General features: G+C 39.6%; 1 long non-coding RNA gene across 2 annotated transcripts in view; it reads left to right on the forward strand.

Annotated features, from left to right (window-relative positions):
- Positions 1-24,763, forward strand: part of LOC311285310 — a 47,852-nt gene extending 23,089 nt beyond the window's left edge. Inside the window, exons 2-5 of one of the 2 annotated variants that reach the window (XR_014626335.1) lie at positions 7,120-7,169; positions 23,893-24,013; positions 24,126-24,157; positions 24,516-24,763. This is a non-coding gene — a long non-coding RNA (uncharacterized lncRNA). The remainder of the gene's footprint in view (positions 1-7,119; positions 7,170-23,892; positions 24,014-24,125; positions 24,158-24,515) is intronic. The other variant, XR_014626336.1, reaches the window with a different exon arrangement.
- Positions 24,764-27,344: the final 2,581 nt, after the last annotated feature.

A 27,344-nucleotide genomic window follows, 5' to 3' on the forward strand; every position in this document is an offset into this window, starting at 1 on the left:
GGCCTCTATAATTGTAGATGATTGCTTCAAATGAGCCTTAAATGTGTATTTTAAATGTGTAATTTTTTCTAAAAGCTTCAACACATTTGAGCGGTGTCTGAGGTCTCCTGTCCATGTCTGTGGTGTATTTTCTAAGACAACAAAAGCCAGACTAAGGGAGAAATCAGAATGAACGCTCCCCGAAAAGACAGGAAGCAGAAAGGCAGGTTAAAACAACAGTCTAATTCCCCAACACTGTCACATTATGAAGCTGGAAACATTTAGCCATAAGCAAACATTTAGTCATGATTTTTTCTAGATCGAATATATAGAATGCCTCATTTGTTCAGAAGATTCAAGTGCATTCTTGATATAGAAAATACTGCAACTGAATGATTTTCAGGACATTGTGTTATGTTACACCCTACTAATATACTTCAGAATGTGTTTTCCGCACTGCTGATTATGAGTTAGCACTTCAGTGACTCACTCACTGTTTCCGTCAGAGCGGTTCTTGATTTATTCACATATACTTTCATCATGCCCAACTTGAAATGAACCAATAACTTTAATAGTGTGTTGTGCTTAAAGTCAACATGAAATCCAAATGGTCCCTATTCACTTTCCTCATTACTTACTCTTTCTCTTAAACCTCTTTCCTTTTTTGCTGACGCTAATTAGGACTTGCTGTCTATTGGATAATGCTAGCCAAAAGCCAACTTGCTTTTTAAGCATTGCAATTGTTTTAGAAATTAAATTCTGTTTCATTTTTGTTCAAGTGCATCACAATACAAAAGTAAAATGGATTGCAATCTGCAATTCCTGTTGACTTTATGACTTGTAGTGACTGGTGGTTCATATGAGAATGTATAATTAGAAATACACATTCAGATTACATTTGCCACAATTAATGGTACTTTGATAATAGAAAGATTTTAAAATACATGTTCAACAAGTAGTATTGTTGTTCATTAAGAAACTGAACATTTAATTGAAGTCAGAATCTGAACCAGAATAATTATAAATGCAAAAATACCTATCAATTCTCATACTCAAGGAAAAGTTGTTCTCTGGACGTGTCTGATAAGCCGAAATCAGTCTGACAGCTTCCTTTGTGTAAAATTCTCCATCTCTGTAGTTATAATGAACATGAAATCCTATTTGTGTCCAGTCCGGTGAGTTTCAGAAGAGTTGATGAGCTATGCTGAGATTCATTTTTTTCCCCTTGGCTCGTTACCTGGCGGTCCTGAGAGTAAGCAAGACTAATTAAGCCTGAAGTCATTTAAATTCATTTTAATGGTCTTGGGCAATTAACAAGCTGCTTTCTCAAGTCTTATTTAATGTAATTTTTATTGATCGGCTCCTGCCTTGTCACATGTGGAATACTTTTTACTCTGCCAAAGTTTAATATTCAAAAGTCTCAATGTATTGATTGATTCTTTGTAATGGTAAACACGATCTATGTATGCTTGTCGCTCACGGTTAGCAGGGTTTCGGTAATCAATGTGCTCTCTTCACGCATTACGTCATTTAATTAAAAGCCCTCTTAAGGTTCCTGAACTGCTCTGAGACTAAGATTATGTTATTGATCATAATTTAATAGAGAGCTCAGCAAAACCCTGTACAGTATTTATTATATTTGATTTTTAAGGATTAGCATAAGTTCCTCTCAAAATGAGGTACTGCTGCATCTCTCTTTTAGATTTAAGTTGATGAATTGCCATTCAGAGGGGAGTGGGAAAACTTTTTGATGCGTTTCGCATGATCTTTATTTTGCAAATCAGCAAATTAGAGTTTGCGTTGTGATTGGATGACCTATCCGACGGTTCTAAAAGCTGCCTAGCAACATGCAACAGTTATGATTTCTTATTCTTTGTAAAGACTTTAAATTAAGATTATTGATTAAAGTTTAAGCCTGTACCCATAAATAAATTCATGAAATGAGCTTTAGTTTAATCAATGCCTTTAACTGTTTTTTCTATGCGTTAGGTTGCTCTGCTCCCATTGGCTGTCGGTGTGCTCTGCACCAGCTCTGCTTTCCTTTTCCCCGTCAACAGCCTTGTTTCTCAACCTGTCTCCGCCCACAGGAGGCAGCTGCGGCCAATAAGGCTCGCAGAAAAGGTGTCGGCGTTTAATACAGACCCACCCAGCCGAACTGATTGGCAGTTGGGTCAAACAAAGTCATTTTCTTGGCTCGTTGCCTGGCAAACTCTGCAAGCATTTAAGGAAAAGCAGAAGGCATTGGCCTCTCTGCACTGGGATACCTCAAATCTCACTGCACAAAACCTATTTGTGCCTTCAACTTTGTTATTTTTTTAGTTGGCTCAATCTCCTGAGGGTCTAAAGCAAACGACTAACTGCTTTGAGAGTAGCAGATCTGTTTATTGTGTTCGTTTAATCAGCCTGCAGTTGCATTTCATTACTGTTACACAAATCTGTTTGCATATGCAAATCACTTTTTGTTCTGTCACGTTACTTAATTTTAAAACTCTAGTGCTCTTAGGCAACTTTTGTGCACATATACACTGAAATAAAACTGGTGTTGTTTTTTCTTTGTAATTATTTGTGAAATTTACCAGCAAGTAACACATTGAATTAAACATGAAATTCTGATGTAGATAGACTGCTGTGTATGTCTGTATCAACATGTGCAGCGGCTCCTTTTGTGGCATGAGAACAGTTCCGATGAAGAGCCGCCGCATGTCTTCTTGGCTTTAAAACGAACTATCTGTCCCTTGAGTTTATAGTCAGTGGTGCAATTTTGCCGTGCAGATTAATAAGACATGTCGAAATAAAGTTTGACATTTTACTTTTGGCAGGAATGACTCGGTTCACATATATTGGGAGGTCAGTGGTTTGAGGAGGCTTCTGCATTGCAGACTAACGCTGTTCTGGTTTCTCATATCATACGTGGAAGATTAAAGTCAGACTATTCCGTCACCTTCACTGACATTGTTTATAGAGTCGATGAATAATTGCCATTAAGAAGATCGCCCAGTGTTGATTTTCCGCAGCCATCTGGTTCTTTCACCCCTGTGAGTAGCGCATGCAGTTGGTTCGTCCCGCTGAAGGGACCGCATTACGACTGTTTCACATTACTGCGACGTCTGTCTGATATTCCCCCCTGTCTGGTTTTCAGTGGTTTGACCTGTCTTGCAGGAAAACCTTTCTCTGTTCTGGGTTTTTTTTTTTTTTTTTGCCAGTCTCAGTTGATCTTTGACCTCAGCGTCCTCCTTCTCCGGATATGAAATTGCCCTTCTGTGAGGTGATGAGATGGATAAACTGTTTATATGTATAATTCACCCAAAATGAAAATTCTGTCAATACTAATCCTAATGTTGTTAGGGTTAGTAATGTCGTTCCGAACCCGTATGACTTTCTTTCTTCTGTAGAACACAAAAGGAGACATTTAACAGAATGTCCGAGCTGCATTTCCAATTAATAAGTAGATGGGAACCAGGAGCAGCTGTGGTCACCATCCATTTTGACATTATGGTATTTTAAACATGTACCATGGTATTACCATGTTTGTTTGTTTTTGGACTCACACCATGTCATTCTTTGATATACCAGTAATGCTTTATAATAAAGTTAAACACACATTATAAATACATTAGTACATAAATACAAAAATTCCTCAGTATCACGGTATATATCACTCTACCACGGTACTGCCACAATCAGCAAGCTGGAAGAGCCAAATGACATGCGACAGACACGCCCACCTCATGCGTGTTTTTCAATCATGCATGGAGCTGACACAGCCTGGCTAAATGATGTGAGGAGAACACGCGTTTCGCTGCATAAATTCAATTCCTTCCCCTGTTGAATGCGGGCTGTGTTTGAGTGCTGTGGTGTGACTGTCTGACTCAGGATGAGGGGAGCGTCTCACACCCTGTGGCAGAATTTATTGGTCCTGCTGGTCCAGAGTGACGTGAAAATAGTTTATCCTCACAGACCTGCATTTTCAGGGAATATATCAGCCCGCTGTGCACCATTAGGAAACACACACAAACAGACTTAACGTTGTATTAAATCGTTTATGAGACAGATTCTCTCTGTAGTTTAGTGTGAGGAAGAAGCTCGAACATCTTGTATTCACAGATGTTCTCTGCATGTTGATCACCATAGAAGATTTGGACAGAGGTTTGTTTAAGAGATCAAGCTTGCATTGGTAATTTGCTAAATGTGGTTCGCAATTGTGATGTAGCTAATGATGTAGCGCACAGTTTTGTTCAATTATAAACCTGTAATTTATTTGTGGCACTGAACTGCAGCAAGTCGTTTTATACAGAAAGAGTACATTCTGCCTTTAACTTATTTTATAAATTGAGTTTCAATTTGCAGACAAGGACTAGTTTTAGAAATCATCTTTCCCACTTGTGTGCTCAGGGCCACACCAATATATGCTCGCATGCATCAACTTGAACAGAGCATCTCTTGTGGTTTGATGCAGATCTGCTGACTGTTTGTCTGCTGTCAGAGTGTGTTGAGAAAGTCATCCATCCAGGAACAAGGGTGGATGAGTTCAGGGTGATCAAATCCAAACATCTAGTATTATAAGCGTTAATCTAGTATTATAAGTATAAACTCAGGGTTGTGTGTATTTTTGTGTGGACATTTTCATCTTGGTCTGTTGCTGCTCTGGACAGAGAGATCAGGGTGTCATGACATATTCTGTGTTCAGTTCAGTGAGACGCTTCTCTTAAGTGCACTTGTGTGTCCAAAAAATAATAATAAAAAGATTCAAAAGAGCTGCGATTGGCCTTTAACCGAATTAGTTCCAACAGGTCAGCTTTCTAATCTAGAGTTCTTGACTTTTATGGTGAATCTTAAAGTGGTCCCATACAATATTCTGACACTAAGCCACACAAAATGTCTGAATATCATTGCATTCACAGTTCGAAATTCAAAACACGAAATTCAATGGATTCTGGCAAAGGAAGTTTTATCTATCTATCTATCTATCTATCTATCTATCTATCTATCTATCTATCTATCTATCTGTCTATCTATCTATCTGTCTATCTATCTATCTATCTATCTGTCTGTCTATCTATCTATCTATCTATCGATCGATCATTCTGTCTATCGATTTATCGATTATTCTGTCTATTGTTCTTTCTGTTTGTAATGTCTATAAACCTTTAAACTTCACAACTTTTAAAACTTTAAAACGAGGCTTTGTCAAGCTAACATTTTGCTTTTTTGTTTGTCTTGACAAATTCTTCTTTTCTAGTCGAAAATGTGTTATATTAATGTCTTTAAATTTTGATTCATTTTAATTCAAATTGCAGTTCTGCATCCTGCATCCTACCTCAATTGAAATTTAGGAATTTGAGGCATTGTTAATTCAGTTCAAACCCTGGTATCCAGACCTTACTCTGAAGTGAAATTATAGTTAAGTTCCCCTGTTAACTACAGTTACTTCCTCTTGCACTCACCTCAACTCTGAGGCTGTTGAGAGACAGAGGTCATCTGTGATCTCATGTGCGCGGCTTTAACAAGATGCAGGAAACGCCCACATATCTGCCCCGTAGGCTGCTATCACACTTTATAAAGCCCTAGCGGGAAACTACATAAACCCACTACAATCTACAAACTACAATTATGACTCACGGATGGATGATGAATCGCTGTCTGTGTATTTGAAATAAAGCTTCACTGAGTCACTCCATTCACAGACAACAGGAGACACGTAGTCCGATGGGGCGTTTTTTTCTCAACTACCGTCTGCAAGCGAATGCACTCTTCGCTGCATTCCAGTGCAGCTTCGTTCAAGAATTACTCGAAAAGCATCGTTAAAATATTGAGACGTTTCCTCTTCTCTCATCTTCAGAGTGCCTTGGCATCATTGTTTGAATTCAGCTGATTTCTATGTCCTCCTGTTCTTACGATGGGCATCGTGCCAGGTAAAGGTTGCCATGACTCCCAGCGCCACCCCTTTTCAGCCCCCCAGGAAGGTTTTTTTTTTTTGTGGAATGCTCAGCGAAAGGTTTTATTTTAGACAAAAGATGTCTACTCGACATCAGCTGAATGCTTCTGGGCTCGAGCAGCATCATGTGACCCGCCGGTGAAGGTTTTGTGAAGGTGCCAGGACAGAAAGGGAGAAACTTGGAAAGCGATGCTAGTGAGAGTTCTTTCTCTTTTTTTTCCTCTCGTCTTTTACTTGCTGAGAAAATGGCGGACTCCGCAGACTTTCTGATTTAGCTCCCTTTTGTTAATTTTGAATCTCAAAGGTTGTTTTAGGCGGAGTAAAAATGGTGCTCAAACTGTTTCCGAAACTCCAAAAAAAGTCATGATTCTGCGAATGAATGGGTGTAAAAGCCGCCGCCCACTTTGGCTTGGCTCAAGTGTACTGTGAGTTGAGGGTTTACGTCCAATGAACATCAGCAAGCAGGTGAGGCAGTCAGAAGACAGCAGCTGATTATGAAATGCTCTCTTTTACCACCAGCTTGTGTGTTGTCTTTTAAAACCACCGTGTTCTTGTCTAAGCTCACCCTGATCTCGCAGACAGTCACGCATGGCGTTCTCTATCAGGGATGTGTTTGAACAAGCTGTTTTTCACCAAACTTTTCAATATTTTCAAGCCAGAGTGTTTGTGTAGCCATCTAATCATTCACTGTGATTAAAGTGAAAATATGATGGGTGAAGCACTATCTTATGGTTTATTTAGGTACCTTTGTGTTAGATATTTGTCAGATTGTTAAAACGAAGTACCTGTCCTAATATAGTTTCATAATGCTTGTCCCTGGTCTTATTTTATTTCATTTACCAGTGAACAGTTTGTCTTTGTAATCATTCATCAAAATGTAATAATTTGCTCTGCCTCTGAAATAACTTTTCTTTTTTTAGATGACATCATCAAGCCCTCTTATTTTTCATCTCCTCTCCTACAACAACCTGTACTGTAGAGACCACTTTTCAGTCAATTCTTGACGGATAAAATAAAGTCCCTCCCTATCTTTTTTCTCAGTAAATATCCTGTTTCACTCGGAGATATGTCATATTATGGAAACAAAATTGGTTAACTGTATTACATTTAATTTACGTTTTCTATACAGTGCTGAATTGAATTACTGTATGCATTTGCTATGGACTTTGAAGATGTTTCCTAATGTGATTTCTTTCTTTTCACAGCACAAAAATCAGGAGAAGATATGCAGGTACACGACCACTACTAAAACCAGGTCAGTGGATGATGTTTTTGTCTTTCTCCCACCTTCTATATTTACTGTAACTCCATGACAGTGTTTTGTTCATGCAGGGGAATATTGCTGTGGTTTATCTCACCTGATAGCTCATCCACAAAGAGTCGGGAACATGAGTATGACCCGGGATTGGGTTTCATAAGAAGCTTTGACCACTTGTCACAAACCCGTAGATCCGATCTTGTGGCGTTATCGGCAACCCAAGCTCGATTCTGTGGGTCTCTGTCACTGTGGTGAACTCAGCGCACTCTTTGAACTCGCAGTGGTTCTCAAATATTTTCAGGCCACAACATTAAAACATTCCATAATGTTTCCATAAAACTACCATAAAACAGCTGCCAGGTTTAATAATGCACAAATTACACTCAGTTTATATTTTATTCCTAATAGCCTCACTTTTACCAATCCATAATTTTGTCAGACTGCTGTTTTTTTGGGTTACTCTTTAGATTAGGGTACAATTCTCACTATTATCTAACTGTTAACTATGACTTTTGTCTCATAAACTCGTAATTACTGCTTATTAGTAGTTAGTAAGGTAGTTGTTAAGTTCAGGTATTGGGTAGGGATGTAGAATAAGGTCATGCAGAATAAAGCATTAATATGTGCTCTATAATTACTAATAAACAGCCAATATCCAAGTAATATGCATGCTAATAAGCAGCTAGTTAATAGTGAGAATTGGACCCTAAACTAAAGTGTTACCGTTTTTATTATTATTTAATTGAAATGAATCAGACTGCTACTTTGCTAACTAAAATTGCGTACACTTGCATGCTTTACTACAGATTTGCTATGCTTTAGGACAGAAACATCATTAATGTTAAAGGGGTCATATTATGCTTTTCCAGTTTTTCAACTTTAGCTAATGTGTAATGTTGCTGTTAGAGCATAAATAAGATATGCAAAGTTACAAAGCTCAAAGTCCACTCCAAAGGGAGATATTTTATTTAACAGAATCCACTTTTCAAGATCTACAATGAACGGCTTGTTTGGACTACAACACAATTGTTCCGGATCTTATAAAGTCACAATGTTACTCATTTAAATAATCCACGCCTACGGAATATGCAAAAAAGGGGGGGACAAGGCCTGGTTGAGCTGCGTTAGAGAAGACAGTGTTGTCACTATGTCACAGAGACACTGTTTTTTCCACCCCGTTTCCAAAACTCATTTATTTGACCTTCCTAAGGCTGACGAACTTAGAGTGGTTAAAATTTATTTTACACTGTTATATAACACTGTTCCTGAACATTATAACCTCAATGTTTATCTGTCCGCTGCACATTTTATGGAGAACAGCTTGTTTTCTATTGCATTTGTAATCTCTCGCTTCTGTAAGACAGTTCACCGGTCCGTAGGAAAATTAACCATGGTTTTGTTACCGATCACTGTTCTGCATGATCCTCTAGTTCGATAACATTGTCAGGGTCTGAATCGGGCTCGAATAGGTTTGAAATTGATGTCATCCTTAATATTTACATCTGAGCAGATCAAACTCGCAGTTATGGTTAGGGGCGGGACATTTCCCAAACACTCGCTACGCTGTACCAATCATGACACACTGGGCCAACTAATCACAGCACATTTCGTATTTCGGAAGGAGGGGCTTCATCGAAACAGGACCTAGACGGTGCGTTAGAGACAGACTGGGGAAAGAGGAGTTGTATTTTTGACAATCAAGCATGAAAACATATTCTATTACACCCCCAAAAAAGACTTTGTAAAAGGGCATAATAGGACCCCTTTAACACTATCAACCCATGTATTGTTTTGGTTTGATTAATCAGTCGATAAATTCAGTGTTGGTGCTTTTTGTCAATTTTACTTTTTTATTATTTTTTTTATTTAATGAGAAAATCATATCATGGACCATTCAAGGTTTGAGTAAATGCTGCTGTAAATGGATAATATGTTGACAATTTGCAAATGTGTCATATCATATAAAACAACCAAATAAAAAAACAGATGAATTCCTTTTCTGAAAGGGCAGAAGATGTTTTTTGCTCCCGGAGGTCCAGAGGAACAGCAGTGTGGACGTGTGCATCCAGGCTGAGGTAGTAGGTTGTATGGTTTCGAATGACACCATGGGAGTTAACTGTACAACCTTCTAGCTTTCCCTGGAGTACACTCATTTCATCAAGCAAGACTCCTTCTTTCCACAAAGTGGGAACCTTTAAAGTGGCTTGCATTGGAGTAATACAGAATATCTTTGCTTTTTCCACTTTTAAATACATAAATTCAAGAGATAAATGCAGTAGCGCACAGATTATTCAGAATCATACGGATAATCAAGGTTTCTTGTTCCTCCAGGACTGTCAGTTTCGTTGTCATTTACTGTGTTGTTCGTATCTGCTGTTGGACAGAAGACATGCAGCATATTTTTAGTAATATAATACACCTTCACTAAAATGACAGCAGGATCCACCACAGAAACCACCCAGTATCCCTTTCAGCTAACAGAGTGTGATGTCAAATTGTCTTGTGTTTTATCATCACTGCTACACATCAGTCTGTCTTCCCCTGAGACGCGTGTGATGGCTGTTTATAATCAGACTGCATTGGATATTTGTGGAAAAAACAGCAGGGGTTGGTCACAGTGGTTGACTAGTGAACTGGTTTATCTATCTTTTTATGTTTTTTTATATTTATCTCTGATATTTTTTGCAACAGTGTTTTAATTAGTCTGTTGACAGCTGCTGTGCTGTAGCTCTTGCACTGAAAAACCCTCTTGGAAAAGTTGCATCTTTCATTCTTTACAACATAATAACTAAATGTAGTTCTGAACATGCCTAGAAAGCAGGAAACCTGTATACTGTAAATGTGTATGAACCACATTTAGGGGCTGTTTACACCTGGCCACTTCATGCGTTTTCACAGATCGGATAGCTATATCTGATTTATCAAAACGATTCCATTTACACCTGGTCACATAAATGTGTTTTTGCGAAACGGATTTAAATCCGATCTTCAATTCCCGCGCTATATGCAGATTTACTGGAGTGCACGTCACCAAAAGCAACAGATATGAACTGCATTTTATTGATCATCAGCTAAAATTTCAAAATCAAAGTCCGCAATAAGAGAGAGCAGCAACAGCCCTGGTAAGATCATTTCGTTTCTTTTACTTTTAATGATGATGATTGTGTGTTACGCGTCTGCGACTTACTTTCACTTTGATTTGCGATAGTTTGCACGTTGGCTTAATGAAGAGATGCTCAGCTTCTCATCTGCGGTGATGCGTGTTCCAGTAGCGTCGTCATATCTGGCTATAACATTACATATAGCATATAACACTCTCACACGTTTATTTTTTTAGCATTTCTGGGAGGAGTACAATTTGCATATGTGGTTTCAACAACCAGATGCATTTACACTTGTCCAGTTTCGTCTGGAATGTGGCCCAGACCACCTCCTGAAGTGGTTTGAGCGATCGGATTCAAATCCGTCTCGAATGCGTTTTGGAGGGCGTTTACACCTGGTCTTTTCACGATCGGATAGCTATCCGATCTGAGAAAACGCATGAAGTGGCCAGGTGTAAACAGCCCCTTAGAGAACTAGAATTGTTTGTTCTTGTTCTGGTTATATATAACATGAAATATTGGCTGCCTGCTAGAATGAGACCATTCGTTTCCCATGATCTGTCCCATGAAGTTTAATTTTGCTCCCTGAATCATTGAGGATTGTAGGGATTTTTAGATGGCCAAGACATAAATAGTGTGTGAAATGGAATATCTGAACTGTAGTGTACAACACCAGTGTTGTTGGTTTCTGGATTCAGTGGCCTTTCTAATAATTACCACTGATGCCACTTCATGTGAGAGTTGGAGAAGTGGTTGATGTGGGGAATGTTTGGAATATTAGCACACTACTTCCTGAATGCGGCACAGTATATAACGTATAATGTAAATAGATTTTTAATAGGACTATCCATGTCTGATAAAAAATTCTGACAGTCGTATGCTACCAGTGTTGCCAACTATCAATAGAAAGTAGCTAAAGCCTGTTAAAAAAGTGGCTAAATGTCGATTGATGACGTAATGCTCCAACTATTGGCACTTTACACTTTACACCTGTTTTCTCCACTAATCCGTACTTACACACTGTATTTTAAAACAATATATAGCCGAATGTCCAAAAAAAATTCTGTTATATAATGGAGTATGATATAGTGATAAAAGAGTATGATGCAGTGACTGGCTACATGTTAGCGAGCAGTCCAAAAAGTCACTAGATTTGTCGCTAGTGGCTTTTTTGAAGAAAAAAAAAGTCGCTAAAGGGTCTGAAAAGTCGCTAATCTAGCAACAAAGTCGCTAAATTGGAAACACTGTATGCTGCATTATGCACATCATGTTGCATGTTTAATTGAGTGAGTTGCATTCTGTAATGCATTCGGCTATTAAGTATTTTTTTAAGCCAGTTTTCTATAAAATCATTACAATTTTTTTTATATTTTTAAAAATATAACATGTATTTACCTTTTTTTAAGTTTCATAAATGTATTATACTCTGGTTAAATACTGAGCCAAGAAATAGATGCTAAATAGTGCAGCAGGAATTAATTATGGTTCATCCATAACTCTAAAAATGGACGGTCAAGTCAAGCACATTGCTTTGATGAACTGTTCATTTTGTCAAATCTAGTAGGTCATCTGGTTATTTTATATTGTATTCAGAATATTTACATTCTGTGCACTCTATGCATACTAAATAGAGCAGTATGTTAGAATGCTGTTTCAAACATACACTCCTGGGCAAAAAAAAATGGGCCAATCCCAAAATGGATAAACACAAATTTTCATTGTCTTAATCACAAATTATTGGTCAGGAAATCAGCTAAATTTACACTCAAGTGCACTAAAAAGCCATTGCTCTTTCAGAAAAAGTTAATGGGAAGTTGTGTGTGGAGTGAGGAATCACAATGAAACACAAGTTGTATGGTGATGCTCCAGAGCGGTGTCTTCGGAAATCTGCTGAGAAATAATAATAAATGCATCTCTAGCACAGTGAAGCATGGAGGAAGAATGTCATTGTGTGGGGAGACTTTTTAGCTGTTGGTATTGGTGCTACTTCATTGTGAAAAGGCGTTTAATGATTTTGACTGCAGGAGTATATTGCAGAATGGCTTGCTTCCCACAAATGAAAAGTTGTTATCTAAAGAGAAATGATCAGATGTTATTATTCAACAAAACAATGCTCCTGTCCAAATTGCAAAGACAACCAAAAGTGGCTTGAGAACAAGTCCATCAGGCTCATGTTTTTGCCTTGGTCAGAGTCCAAATTTGAACCCTATAGTGAATATTAAACTCAAACAAACTGGGAAAAAATATGTATGAATTATATATGCGGTTGTAGAGCCTTGTATGTCCTAAAGCGAATTGATTATGCCTAATTAGCATGCCACAGATGATTCTGTAGTTTAGAACTGTGATTAAACCATTTGAAAACGCAGAATTCCTTGTTTGGGAATATTCACAAGCTAAAATAAGTGCCTTTAAATGAATTGTTGAGAATCTGGAAGCAGACATTCCTTTGGCATTCAAAACTCAAGAAAAGGTTTTCTAATGAAGTGTGCTTCCAAAATGTGGGTTTAAAAGCTTTTGTTCTCATTTTTCAGTGGTGTTTCGAAGCTGTGCAGTTTACAGCCTCATATGTCTGTCCTGCATCTTGTGTTGGTGGGTCTCCAGCGTGAACGCCTGCAGTCTGTGAGGCCCAGTGTTCATGAAGTATTTTAGTCTGGCCTGAAAGCCCCTGTAAGCACACATAGGCCCCACAGCAATGCAGCCAACATGGTGAAAGGGATTTAACTGCTATCAATTAAGCACAGACAAATGAGCAGTGAAATAAACGAGGATTCAATGGGCAAGCGTAAGAGTCTCCGTCATTGATTCCCCTCTCACACGACGACGGGGTTGGAACGAGCTTAGCGTGGCCCCTCTAAAGCTTGAAAAGACGCTGCTCCTCTACCCAAGGCATAAGTCCACTTCACCCCCCTTTAGTTGGGTGTCAGCTGTCTTTCTCTGTCAGCCAAATCTTCATGCAGCTTACATCTGAATTCTGTTTAGGCTTTTAGGATTTAATTTATAGAAAACAGCAGTTGAAACTCTCTGAAGAGATAGTTCACACAAAGATCAAAACTCACTTTTAATATAACAAAAGTCAGTGAGGACATGGACTGTCAAGGTTAAAAAAAGATGCAAAAAGTATTATAAAAGTAGTCCATATGACACTTGCGGTATATTCCACATCATCTTACGTCATATGATGTGCTTTATGTGAAGAAAAGACTGAAATTGTTGTTATTCACTAATAATGTTCCCTTCCAGGGAACTGTTAACTGCTGTGACTGGATCAAGTCAGTGAGTTGAATTCGAGAACTGGTTCGGGAATGAATCATTCAGACCACTTCTGTGAACTAGATCAACTGATTCGTTGAAAAATATGTCTCGAAAGAATGATTCATTCATGAATGGGTGGAACAAAATATCGATAGAGCAATATATCGTTCTCCTTCTCCGTGCGATACGAGAATCGATGCTCTGGTACCAAATATCGATATTTTAATTAATAAAATAAGGCCCTCTAAATAGGATTTCCTGCTCCCAGCGTAGCTACTTCATGGCTCCTTGAGGTGGCGCTCAGCACATGAATGAGGGAAGCGTTAAGTAGCCTTAGAAAACGAGGTTTTTAACGGGATGACGGACAGCAGTGTGAGTAAAATAATAGATGCCACAGCCACGTCCAAACTCTGGAAAACTTTGCGCTTGACCTTTTCAATTTGTTTTCATAGTTTGACTAATATCGTGATGTATCATTACTTGACTCATGAATTTGCCATGATCTAAGACGCATGTCAGGATTTTCAATGATAAACTACTTCAGTTTTGGTCTGTTGTTCATATAAAGCTATCATATGACTTCAGAACACTTGGATTATAATGTGTGAGTTATATGAAGCACTTTTATGGTCCTTTATGATTTTTTTTTTTTTTTTTTGGAGCTTGACAGCCTTGGTCCTCATTTATTTTTTTCATTAAATTCAAAAGAGTGTCCTGGATGATCTTCAAAAATTCATATTTCGTGTTCCACAGATGAAAGATAGTCATTCGAGATTGGATCGACATGAGGATGAGTAAAACATTTTCATTTTGGGGTGAACTTTGGGAACATTGAATTGAAGGGAAAGCCCGTCATTTTGTTTTCCACATTTTCCTGTTTAAACTGACAGAGGGAGTCGAGCTGCTTTTATTTTAGGAGGGATTTTTCCGCCTTCACCTCTGCTCTCGGATGACTCTTCCAGATGTAGCGGCGCGAACCCGGCTTGAAATCCTGTTGGTTCAGCAAAACCAAGTCCAGCTGGCAGCCGAGTCGAGCTGCAACTCGTTGGTTACAGCTGTGCTTAGATTTATGCGATGGCTGAACAAATAAATTAGTGGATTTGATCAGGAGAAAGTTGAAGCTTTTGTTTCAGTGAGGCGTGGGTCTACAGAAAGGCAGAGAACACTAGTGTCCTGAAGGGTTTTCTTAGTCAGTTCAGCCGTTGAACTGTTGTTTCGACATTGTCATTTGAGGTTTCGACAAATCGATCAAATTGCTTTTGTTTATGTGCACAATCGTACATCAATTATGCCATTATAAGATCATGATTGTTTTAAAAATTGTCTTGCTTGTAAATGATTTGACCAGCACACCTAGGTTTCTGTTACCACTATTTTGCTCTATATGTACAGACATTTATTGCCAGTCTGTCGGCTTATTCAACGTGCACATTTGTTTACATTTTGGTGTCAAGACAAACTAATCATTTCTTGTGCAAACATGATTTTCTTGCGTTGTTGGGTTGCTATAATCATGATTACATTTTACATCATAATCAGCAAACACATTTATCATAAAACGTTATGCTTAAAGCTCAAATCACTTCTGAAGTAAATAAATGTGTAAGAAATTAACTGCTTTGTGTGCAAAAAATGTATTGCAATATGTAGTTCACAGATTGCCTTAAAAACAACATGAAATGGCATTTGCAATCCATTTAACTTGCGCAATATTCAGCGGGAAATTATGTAGAGCAGGACTTATTTTTATTAACCAATTGGATTTTATTCATTTCATAACATGTTAGATGTTATTATGGGTTAGTATTCATTTCCTAGCCTGTGTGGCCTTGGTTACGTCAGCAAGACAGAAAAGTCCAAGTGTAATACATTTTGATTAAAGATTTTGATCGATGTAAAATTTTGATTGATAAAAATAATGCACTGATGAACCGTGCATACAACGAAAATAAATTGGGTTACGTCGTCTTTAAATTCATCGTTGTGCCGTTATCTAAGACGGCATGTCTTTTGTCTTCCAATTCTGTCTGATTCTTCCAGACGTGTGACCAAACCCTGCTCATTGATTCTGATTAGAAGGTCCGTGATTGGCCGTCTACCCTTTTGCCCCCTGTACACGAGAGCAGAGTACTGATGAACATGACCTACTGGTCCCAGACCGCTGTCGACCTTAACAGGGCCACAGCTGCATCAGGAGCAGCCAGACGTTACTGTGGTGATGAGGTGCTGAGATTTATGACAGATGAATAAGAGTAATCTAAGCGTAGCAGACAGAGGTGCTATTGATCTGTCTGGAGTCAGGGCAGCGCTGCTGCTGATGACACTTTTTCCAGTCAATACGCATTTGACCTCTGACCCAGCATGAGAGATCAATGAGTTTGATTCGGATGGGCGGGGCCTTTGCGCTGGGCCGTTAGCCAGTCAGACGAGATGTTACAGCGGTTAAAGACCTGCGTTCAGCAGACATGTACGTGTGTCTGTGCACTAAGATGTTCTCTGTAAGGGTCTTCTGGGTTTTCATGGTTGAAAGGTGTTGGGTAAAACTTAACCCTACTGAATTTTTCAGAATTTATGAGTTTATCATCATCACATGAGACATAGTCTTGAGGTGTTGGCATCAAGAGTTAGCATCGCTATGAGAATCCCTAACGCTAAGTATTATAGTTCAACGTGTAGCTCATCCCACTTTGTTTGTGCTACAGGTATGAATGACATCTTAAATTGTGGCATTTTGAGGAGAGACGTGCTGTTTCCTTTTGCAAAGCAATCAGACGTACAATTTTCAACTGCGGGACAATAAACTGGGTGAAAAAATTCCATAGATGTACATTGAAGAAGGGACCGATCCATATAGACTTCAGGTTGGCATTTGTGACTTGAGATAGTAAGCAACCACCCAAAACACCTTAGCTACACCCTAGCAACCACCCAAAACGCCTTAGCAACACCCTAGCAGCCATCCAATCCCCCCCCCCCCCCCATGATCCCTCCTAGCAACCACCCAGAACACTGCATAGCAACCCCCTGGTATAGTGGAGATGAGTTTTGCAAAGGCAACTTCTACTCAAATTTTCTTCACAAAATGTAAAACTGTAATTTAAAAATGTTTGGCTGTGAATTAAATGAATCATTGCATTTGGAAATGACTGGATTTGTGTTTGAAAATATGAGAAATAAGAGATTTCTTCTAAGTGTGTCTGGAGGCTTGTAAAGTCAGAGCTTAATTAGAGACGGATCTCAAACTTAATATGTGCTTCTTTGTGTAGTGGTTTTGGTTTATGGTGTTTTTGCTTCTGTCTAGCATTCTTTGTGCCTTTTACGTTTGTGTGTGCGCTGTCTGGTACTGTGTGGTGACAGCACTCTGCTGGTGTGAGTGTGTGTGTGTGTGTGTCTGTTGATTGATCACCATCATTCCCTTTCGGTCCCTGCTGATCCCACCAACCTTCCCCACACACACTCACAAATGCTTCTCCACTCTACAGCGCGATAGACTTAAATCGACAAACCTGTGTTCAGATGCAGCCCAAGGTGGCGTTAGTTTAAAACACTGAATCTATGTGGATTTGTGAGCTCTCACGCTTTATGTATGCGTGTGTGTTGTTCGGAGCTCTGCATTGCAGTAGAACAGACGTAGCGAGTTTGTGCATTAAGCTCGTAATCAATGGTTTATGTGGTGGGCAGTCGGCGCCCAGCACCCCTCTATGATGGGGTCACGACTCTCACACACACCCCAGTGCAAGCAGAGGGGTCAGAGGTCCTTCAGAGCCACTGCCAGACAGATAAAGATGCGTCTGGTGCTCAGAAAGCCACACAGGGAGTGCACATTGTCATTTAAAATTTTCGTTTAATACTTACAGCAGTGCATATGATTTCATCACTAATGCATGTTATTTATGAAATAATTATACATATATGCCTGTGTACATTAGACCTGATTCATACGGCATTCCAATTTAATGAGAATGAACTAATAAACTGAATGTGTCAAATTACATGTTTTTCTAGAAACCATTTATGCAGAAATGTGTTCTGCTCAAGTCTCATGAGACCCATTATATCGATTCAAATTGAGACTTTCAGTCAGTTGCATGATTATGTTTGCATTGTTTTTCAATTTTTAAACATTGTTTGTTTATATAGCTTTTTTTTGAGTTCACCATGTTTTGTTCCAGTTGACGTTGTTTTTCATTGTTTGTTTCATTCCTTATTTTTGTTTACATTTACAAATCCTTGTTTTGTTTAAATTGGCAATATTTTCATTATTTTGTTGTTCCATCTCCTTGTTTTGTTTAAATTGCCATTGATTTCATCATTTTTTTTTGTTTTCACCTCCTTTTTTTGTTTAAATGGCTATTTATTATTTGATTTTTGATGCTTTTATGTTTTGTTTGCTTATTTTTGTCATTGTCGGCCTTATTTTGAATATCTCTTCTTTTTTTTAAAGATGTATTGCTTGCTTATCCTTAGATTTTGAATGAAATGATCATTTTTACTTTTAACAAATTACTTTATTGTGGCAGTCAAACACTTTTCTGCAGCTTTGGTGGTGGAGCGGTGGATGACCCTCCATAGTCAGTTGTGGAAATGTTGTCACAATATTGTGACAGACAGATTGTCGTGTGGCTGCACAGAGCGCTGTGGAGAGCGAGGCGCCATTTCTGGCTGCTGGCTGGCTGCGTTTTTTCGAGCCTTCGGAGAAAGTGAGGGATTGATCAGTGCAGAGGGGAAGCGGAGCTGAGATGAAGAGAGGGAGGGAGGGAGGAAGAGAGACGGAGGGGAGGGCGGGTGGAGTGGGGGGGGGGGGGAGCGCTCTCGCTGCAGAATCTGCCGCTCGCTGGCACTCAGTCACACAGAGAGAGCGAGAGCGGGTCTCATAGACGGCCCAGGTACAGGTACAGAGACGCCCGGGACAGGTGTCCGGACCGGAGGAGGATGAGGATGAGCGGGTGAGTGTGTGTCGCTAGCGTAAGGTGTGTGTCAGACTGACGAGGAGGGTGACAGTGGCAAGAAGATGTGCAATGGTCCTGATGAAGATGAGGGTGTTCTCACGAGTGTCTACTTTTGGTCACATCTCACTGTCTGACGAAGTCCAGGATGTTTCGCTTGTCCTCTTTTTCTCTCACTCTCTTTTTTTTCCCCTTGATGATGACAAAGCTGACACAGGTTTGAAGGTAGACATTTTGTGTTTGTGTGTGTGTGTGTGTGTGTGTGTGTGTGTGTGTGTGTGTGTGTTTGAGGCACGTGGCGGCTGCTCTCATTTCCGGGAGTGTCCACACCGTCTCGTCCCCAAGGATGAACGATGCTGCTTATTTGGTGGGGTGGGGGGAGTCTTCAAGGTGTGTGTGTGTGCATTAGATGTGCGTTTGCAGTGTAAATGACATGTATGTTTTGGCTGCCATGTGCACTATTGGATTTGCTTGCGGTCAGTGTTGTGAGGTTGCATGATCTCGTCTGCGCTCACAAAGTCACAAAAAAGACAACTTAATGCAAAAGCCGTCAGGAACAATGTCAGGCGATGCGTGTCTGGGTGGGTAGGGGGTGGTCATGCGGGGAGGTGTGGAAGCCGGAGACCGTTTTTTTGTTCATTTTGCCCCAATGCCGGTTTACCGGCTCTGATTGTGGCTGATCAATTGCCGCTACACATTTTTCAGTGTAATGGAGTCGGTGGCGGGAGATGAGACGCAGACAGACAGACACACACACACACACGCACGCACACATACAGACGTTTATATATGAAGCTGCAGTCAGAGGCCAGCGGTTCTGCTCACCAGAGATCCTGAGGATGAGAAACACAGGACAAAGAGAAAGACAGAGAGACTGACCATCTGACTGGAGGCTTTTCTCGACCAACAAAGGCTTCGCCTGCCCGCTCGATGGAAAGCTTTAAATCCGACCGCTCGTCCTGGTTTCCTCTTACCTGATGATTTTTTTGTCTGCTTTTGTGTGCATGGCGTTTGGTGCATGATATACCTGTGTGTTGCATGTCTGTGACTCTTAACTCTGAGAGAACTGCAATGAAGGCAGGAAAGGCACATTTTATTTTCATAGGCCGAACATTATTAGCAGAATAATATTCGTTACGCCGGACAAAAGAGGACGTGAGGGCGCAAATATATACATGTATGTGTATGTGTATGTGTGTGACTAACCTGTGCGGACACCGCTGCACTCCTCCTGGTCCCTGAGACCCTAACTTGTGAGCTTTGTGTGCTAAAAAATCACAGGTTAAGCTCTTGGGACCTGGGCAGAGGGCAAAAGCACTCGATCCCCTGGACGTGTCCCGACAGAGATGGACGTGGGATGGATGTCTGTGAGAGATAAGAAAGAGAAACGGTGGAAGACGCCAGAGGATGCAGCACTGGCGTGTCTGAAAGACTGAATGTTCAATATGTTCACATGATAATGATGATGGTTTCTTCTTATTTTTAAATAAAACTCGATCTTGTACGTCTGCTGAGATGTTTTTTCTTTGGGGTGAGGGGTGCAGGAGAGGGTCGTCGTGTTAATCGCTTCGTCTGGCTGTCTGGTCGCCGCTGCAACTCATCTATAACCGACCTTTATCACATCGGCAGCAAGAAGAAGGGCCGGGATTCGGCTATCGAAAATTCTGATTTATTTTTTAAATCTCTTGATTTCAGGAATATTGGATGCAACAAAGATTTTCTTTTTAATGAACGTAAAATGTACAACCACTTTAATGGTGACGCCCTTCATAGAAGATCTCGGCACCTTCACTATTATGAAACGTCTGCTCGGCTTTATCCTCATGTATCAACCAGATGTAATGTCATTTTTTTGTTTAATCCAATAATGTAAGATCTGTCTGATGCATAGCCAAACAAGTCTGAGCGACATATTGAACCAACATATGCTGACACCTTCATTTACACAAAAACCATTTCTATGAATAGACTTTATTACCTAGTGAAGCCCAGACTTTGTGTTAGCAGAACATGAGGCTTGCAGATTATTGCATCCGTAGGCAAGGCACGCACAGGCGTCCATGTTTATATGGATCTCAATGTGTCATAATGTTGTTTTTGAGCAGAAATGACATTGAACAGCAGACGGATGGTAGTTTAAAGGGGTCCGGTTGGCACGGAGCTGTGGGTTCCTTCCTGTTTTAAAGATGTGAACTCATTAAGTCTTACGCCTGGCTTTGTTCTTCATCTCCCTGGAGTGTTTAACTTTTGAAAACCTAATTTTGCTAAATCACCCATATTAGAATTGTAGTTTCAAAACAATTGATTTCTCCCTATTGCTCTCTCTCTCTAATTATATTTTTCCCCTGCTTGGTTTCGCTCTGAACAATGGCGGATGCCAACTAATCAGGCTGGGTCTGTGCCACAAAGCTCCCAGCAACAGCTGAAGCTCTGCCATGCTCTGTGCATACCAAGCAGTCAGCCACGACCGGCGAGCGCCAGCCTGGTGCCCAACGCGGGGTCAGACAGTTTTATTAGGATCCGTCTGACACTCGGCACAGGCTGGCAGTGCCAATGCACAGATAAAATCTTGTGCGCTGCTCACACTATTCATCTGAGCTAGCACATAAACACTCCCTCGTCCCACGCGCTCTCACACACACACACATGGAGCATTTCATCAGCTAGATGAGAAAAGGAACAAAGACTCGGATCAAGCCAGGAATGAAGATTTTTTGTTATTTAATAAACGGCCAGACTTCTGAATGGTCCAGCAAGCATCGGGGTCTGATGTCTCAGCCTCACGGACGTGGTTTCAAATTTACATTTTTGGCTGACAGCACATCGGGCTGTTTCATTTGTGTGTATCAGAGCAAAAAAAAAAAGAAATGGTTCGTTTTCTGCCTGATAAGTCTGACCAGCATTTTCAGACAGACGCAGACTTCCAGAAAGATAGACAGAATAATAAATGAATCGATGTGGAATAGTTTAAGATCAAAAGCATTATATACAATTTCCCTGGATGTCAGGTTTGCAACAAATAAAACAGATGGACTGATAAAAGTTATATTTATCATTTACAATACAATCCAGAAATGAACTGAAATTAGAAAATGTTTAGTTGTACTTTATATATCAAGTGTGTATTAAAGGAATTTACATAGAGAAACAGTGTTCATTAGTAAATTCTAAACATTTAGAAATATGAAACATAATCTGAAATAGACCGCAAGGAAGATTCCAGTGATAAATGTGAGGAGATAAAGACCGGCCACTGAGGAATTAAAAGAGCCTGCTGACAGTGTGCGGGTTAAATAAACGTAACATTTGTCTGGGATAAAGGTACTGAAAGTAGATTAGGCACTGAGAGCTCAGGCGGGAGAAACTGCAGGAGCCGGGAGAATTTACAGGATTACAGGAATCTTTCTTCCATTGGTTGTCAGGGATTGTTGTTGTGCATGTTATTAGCTCAGGTCAGAGGAAACAGTGGGCCCTTCTCACCGCAGGTACAAATAACAGGTGTACACACACACAAAGAGTCATACTTCCAGACACAGAGAGAATGATGAATATTTAAACGTATCAGAGCAAATGCCACAGAATTCACTCATTCAGAAATGACCATAGTGGCGTCAATACTATTGATATTGTTTAAGCGGTTGAATTTAAAACAATTGAATCTGTGCTGTATTTTGATTTCTGAAATCAGTACAGAGTTATAATATTGGACATCAGCCGTAACTTAAATATTATTTGATAAAACTGATAGTTCTGAGTTTCAATTCTAATTGACACTTGAAGCCAGGGTAAAATGCATCAATGCATCAATGCTTCAATGCGTATTACTTCCCGTAATTCAGATTATTGATAATAAATTTTAAGTTTTGTTGAACATTAGCGTCTTTCATCATTGTTTGTTGTCACCATTTTTTAAAGCAATAAGCCATTGGAGGCCATTCGTAAGTCAATTTATAGTTTAGCCACTGTATCACACACCATTCTTTGCCTTTACCTTTAATGGGCTATTGTTATGAACCTAAAATTCTATTATGTAGTGTACATTTGTGTTGTTTTAATGGTTAAACCAGCTTCATCACTTAAAAAGAGCTCAATGTGATGGAGATAGAATCTCAAAATGCTGTTTTCACAGAGAACAATAACGATAACTATATTAGCGTCCACACCAGTGCACAGTGCAGTTCTGTTTATTCTAAGTTTCGTTGTCTGCACCTTTAAAGGTAGGGTAGGCAATTTTCGTAGCTAGCAGTAGCAAGTTAGCTTTGAAATCACACCCTCCCTTCAGAGCTTCAAAATGCATATACGCACACAGCAGAGTCTTCAGAGCGTCACAAGAGACGGCGTTCAATTATTTCATGTCTCAAACCACATAATATTACAATAATAATGACAGTAAACAACTAAAAGAGCACTGTACCACCTGACTGCTGCAGATTCATTTCTGCGTTGATAGTGTTGCCATTAAGAACACATATACTCAAGTCACAAACCGCTTCGAGGATAGCGTATAGAGGGTTTATATCTCTTCCAAATTACAGTAGTTATGGCGTGAACGCAGCATAAGCATGTTGTTTTGGTTGAACAACTTGCCAACCCTGCCTTTAAGCTCTTTAAAGCAGGATGGATTCTGATTGGCCGTCAATGTTTTTATCGTTCATCAGCTGAAAAAAAATTCCAACCATATTGTTTCTCTGTGCCATTATTGATATACTTGTGGTGTTGACTGCTATTCTTTTATTTTTAGAACAATATCTTTATCATTATAGTTATTGTCATTGGTGTGAATGGGCTGATCGTCCCAGGCCAGAAGTGCTGAGAGACCCAGAGGCTCTTTTATCATTTTCACCAATCTTATGAAAACTGATTTGAAACATGCATTAAACATCAAATTGGTATAAAACTAAATGCATTGCAATGCATTTTCACACACAGAAGAGGTACAACTGATTGTGTTTTTGTTAGGTTCAGATTGAGCCCAAACAGAAACAGTGTCCCTATAGTGCATGCTCGTCTAAAGCTTCAATAATATCTGCCTGCTGGGGTTTGATTAGGTCGGACAGAGTGATTACAAAAATTTGAAGGGAAAATAAGAAGTCATTTTGAAAATGTCATTATTTTTATACATCTCTAGGACCCCAAACATAAAGAAAGTAAATCAATCTCAGCAGAGAGTAATGGCCTGTAATTGGCCTGCATCAGTCTAGAGGACGTATCTCCACACGGCCCGTCACTCATAAAGACTTCCCTCCCCGATTCATCCTGCCCTGTGTACCCTGTGACCGCCTGCCTCTCTCTGTGATGTCTGCAGTACTGCTGTGGAGGCGTTGCCAAGGAAACGCAGTATCTGGCTGGCAGCGTGCTGGAGTTATTGAACCACAACTGGCTTTTTGCTTTAGAGGATAATTAGCTTCTGTCTCACAGGTTTCTCTCAGCCGATGGGACTCCAGAGGAACCTGGGGCTGCTCCGAGCGTCTTCCTCCCGTCAGAGCTTTTAACCCGTGCGATGGCCGCAGGTGCTCCCTTTACCTGCACGAAAAGCTGTGTGAGCACTCCAGCGATCCTCTCACACACAATACCTAAGATTAATTTGATGTTTTGTATCAGTTGATAGATTGAATGAATGGTTTTAATTACTGTATTTTTCTCTTTTTTAGGTGTAGAATAAAATGTTATTTTCAGCTTGCAGGTAAATCCCAATAATTGCAGGTATCATTATATATATGCTTACTAATTACTAACATATGCCATACAACAATTTCATAATTTCAATATAATTATCAGTATATTTGCCTTGTTTTCCAGTAAAAAAAAAAAAACTCTAAACAAGATAAATGTATTTGAAAAGCACCAAAGAGGGACGATATATGTATATATAGTTTTATAATATTTGATACATTTTGATGCCGTAAATGTATCTTGTTTTAAGGATGTCTTAATATTTTTATTGGAAAACAAGACACACACACAGATATATATATGTGTGTGTGTGTGTGTTCCCGAAGGGTTCCAAATCTCAAACCCTTTTCCCAACTTGTGTATTGCAGAAATGAAGCAGTGTGTATGTGTGTGCAAGTTTGCAGTGGTAGTTTCAGCAGGTGAGTTTGACACACAAACACACTCCTGCGTTAGAGGTGGACAAGAGTGACAGATCCTTTGACATTCTGCTCTCACACACTGTCCAGTCGCACACACACTCAACCCACAAACACCTTGTTTGTCCTCTTGCATATTTGTATTTTCAAATGCTGTAGATGTTTAAGACTTCCTAATAAATTCTGTTTATATTACTGTATTAATTATTGACTCGTTTTTTGGTGTCCCTCTCTTCCTCTGGTATAAATTATTTATTTAAACTCCCTAATACATGAAATCATTACCCTAAAACACTTTTATATTCTCCCTCCATATGTATAAGTGCAATATTTTCAGGAATGAAGTAAACAGTCACAGTGGCAGGTGGCCGTGGTTCTTCTTTTGTGTGTTACACGTTAAAGGTTGTAGCAAAAGCAGCATCACAGCATTAGTTACATGTGTGAATGTGTACGCGCACAGCCTTGCTGGCTTTGAGAAGTGTGTGTGTGTGTGTTTGTGTGTGCGACCCTGTGCGCTTGCAGACGTGTGTGTGTGTGTGTGTCTTACCCATAGAGCGACCGGCCAGGCTGCAGATATCATCCATCTCCTTGTCACAAAGCGCGGGGGTTGCTGGGTAGGCAGCAGACAGGCGCTTGGCGCTGAGGATGGGAGCTGAATCCTAATTCCGTCGCTCCTCTCCCCCGCCTCCCACGACGGAAAATCGTTAACCTCAGGATTGGAGAACAAAGCAGAGAGCTTTAGCCAGCTAGCTGCTGTTAATGCGAAACATCCCAACACAAGTCTCAAAGAGACACGCTGAAATCATGCAAAGTGTGTTTACATTTACACCTTCTGTGGTTTTTGTAGAGTATCTCTGTTCCAAAACCTAGTGAGCTTCCTTTCAAGCATTATTTGGAACATTTATGAGCATCTCACGTATTACTTTGGAGACTTGATTCGGTATTGATTTCAATTAGTTTGCCTCTAAACTAATAGTGTGCTACTCTAATAAGTATACAAATACATGGCAAACAAAAATATAGATTCGACTCCCAATTGATTTCAATATTGTCGTTAGCATGTTGCTAAGCTAGCAGTCTTACCCTAATAAAAATTCAAATACACTGCAAAATAAATCCCACTGAGATTGTTGCAGTACATGGGTTGCCTTCTCTGTGAAGGATTCATACTGTAGAATTTGGCTATAATGAGGTAGAATAGAAAAGAGTTATGTCATTCGCAGTGCTTCATGGGACTGGGCGGAGCTAAAGAGCTATTTTGGCAGGTGATGCTTTTTTTGGCTCACTGATTGGTGTAATTTTCTGTACAGCATTATGGGTAATGTAGTTTTTCACCAGGAGTTTTGCTGTTAAACACAATTACTTTAAAAATGAGAGGAAATAATACGGGCTGACATCTTCAGCTGAAGCAAATACCATGGAGTAACAACCTCGTAGCTCGCAGTAGGTCTGTTTTTAAAGGTTTATAATTTATCCTTCAAAATCAATTTCCCTATGGAGAAAATGAATGGAGTTTTTACTTCGCTGTTGCACTCTATTTAGATACCATTAAACCTTAAAATGCTGCTTTAAAATGTGTTTTTCACTTGTAAGATTCAAAAACTGCTCTGGTATGGTGTCAGTGTGGGCTGATGTTGCTATCCAAAAATATAAATCCAAAAAACTATAAGAATGTTTGGTTGCCTGACCTGACATGGGTGAGTTACTGATAGTAAATCAAGACATATATTATACATATGCAAATTTTCTCTGCATAGAATATCTGTATGGAATATAATGCAGTATGCAGGCCGAATACCCTGTATGAGTAGTACTATCTGTACTATGTGAAGTGTGTTTTTTTCTCAGATCCAGTGATCTGTTTACTCAGGCTGTTGACCATCTATCTGCCTGTAGCTCTGTGCGCGAGGACAGGAGATTCTGTTGTAGCTCTTGGAAGTCAGCGGAGGCGCAAGCCTCTTTGTTGTTTTGAACTCAACGGAGTCTGCATGAGGCCTGGGAAACAGATCCGGTCCCACACACAAAGGAAACTTTGATTCAAGGGTGAGTAAAACAAATGCTCTGCTTGTACATTATCGAAATCTACTGGCTTTTCTTCTGATGTTTGGCCTCGAGGGAACTGCCATGAAAAAAAAAAAAAGAGGAAAGAAAAACTGGATTATCTTTTATGCAAACTAAACAATCATCCCCTCTGAGAAACAAACCCAACGCATGAATCCTGGAGTCCAAAGTAAACAGCGGCGAGCAGGAGGAAGATACAGAGCATGACAGCAACTCTTATCTGGAAGTTCAGGTCTGAGTAAACTCTTTAACCTGAGAGAACAAAACACGTTTTATATGGACCTATTCTAAATGCAAAGAACATTTTTGGTGCGTACAACTGCTTATTTCACCTACCTCTACCACCAACTTTTCAAAACGACTGGATTTAAGGTGTCATCTGTGTACCATTTCTATACTTCTGACCAGGTTACATTGCAGCCTATTATTTGTGGTGAACACTACTAAATAAATCACAAGCTGTGGGAACTTTTCCTGCTATCTAGCGACCAAAATCTTATCATGATATGAGTCATTTTTACAGAAACAATATGCATCATGACATAGTCATTTTTTTCTGGAAATTTCTGAATTTCACTATTCTCAATACCAGTTTCAAGTAAACAATAAGTAATAAAATAAGAAAAAAGAAACATGACAGGCAATAGGACAAATAAATACAATAGAACAAATAAAAAAATAAAGAGTGCGAAGTTTTAGGTAGTGCGAAGTTTTAGGTAG

The sequence above is a fragment of the Rutilus rutilus genome (assembly GCF_951802725.1).
Source record: "Rutilus rutilus genome assembly, chromosome: 25".
NCBI lineage: Eukaryota > Metazoa > Chordata > Actinopteri > Cypriniformes > Leuciscidae > Rutilus > Rutilus rutilus.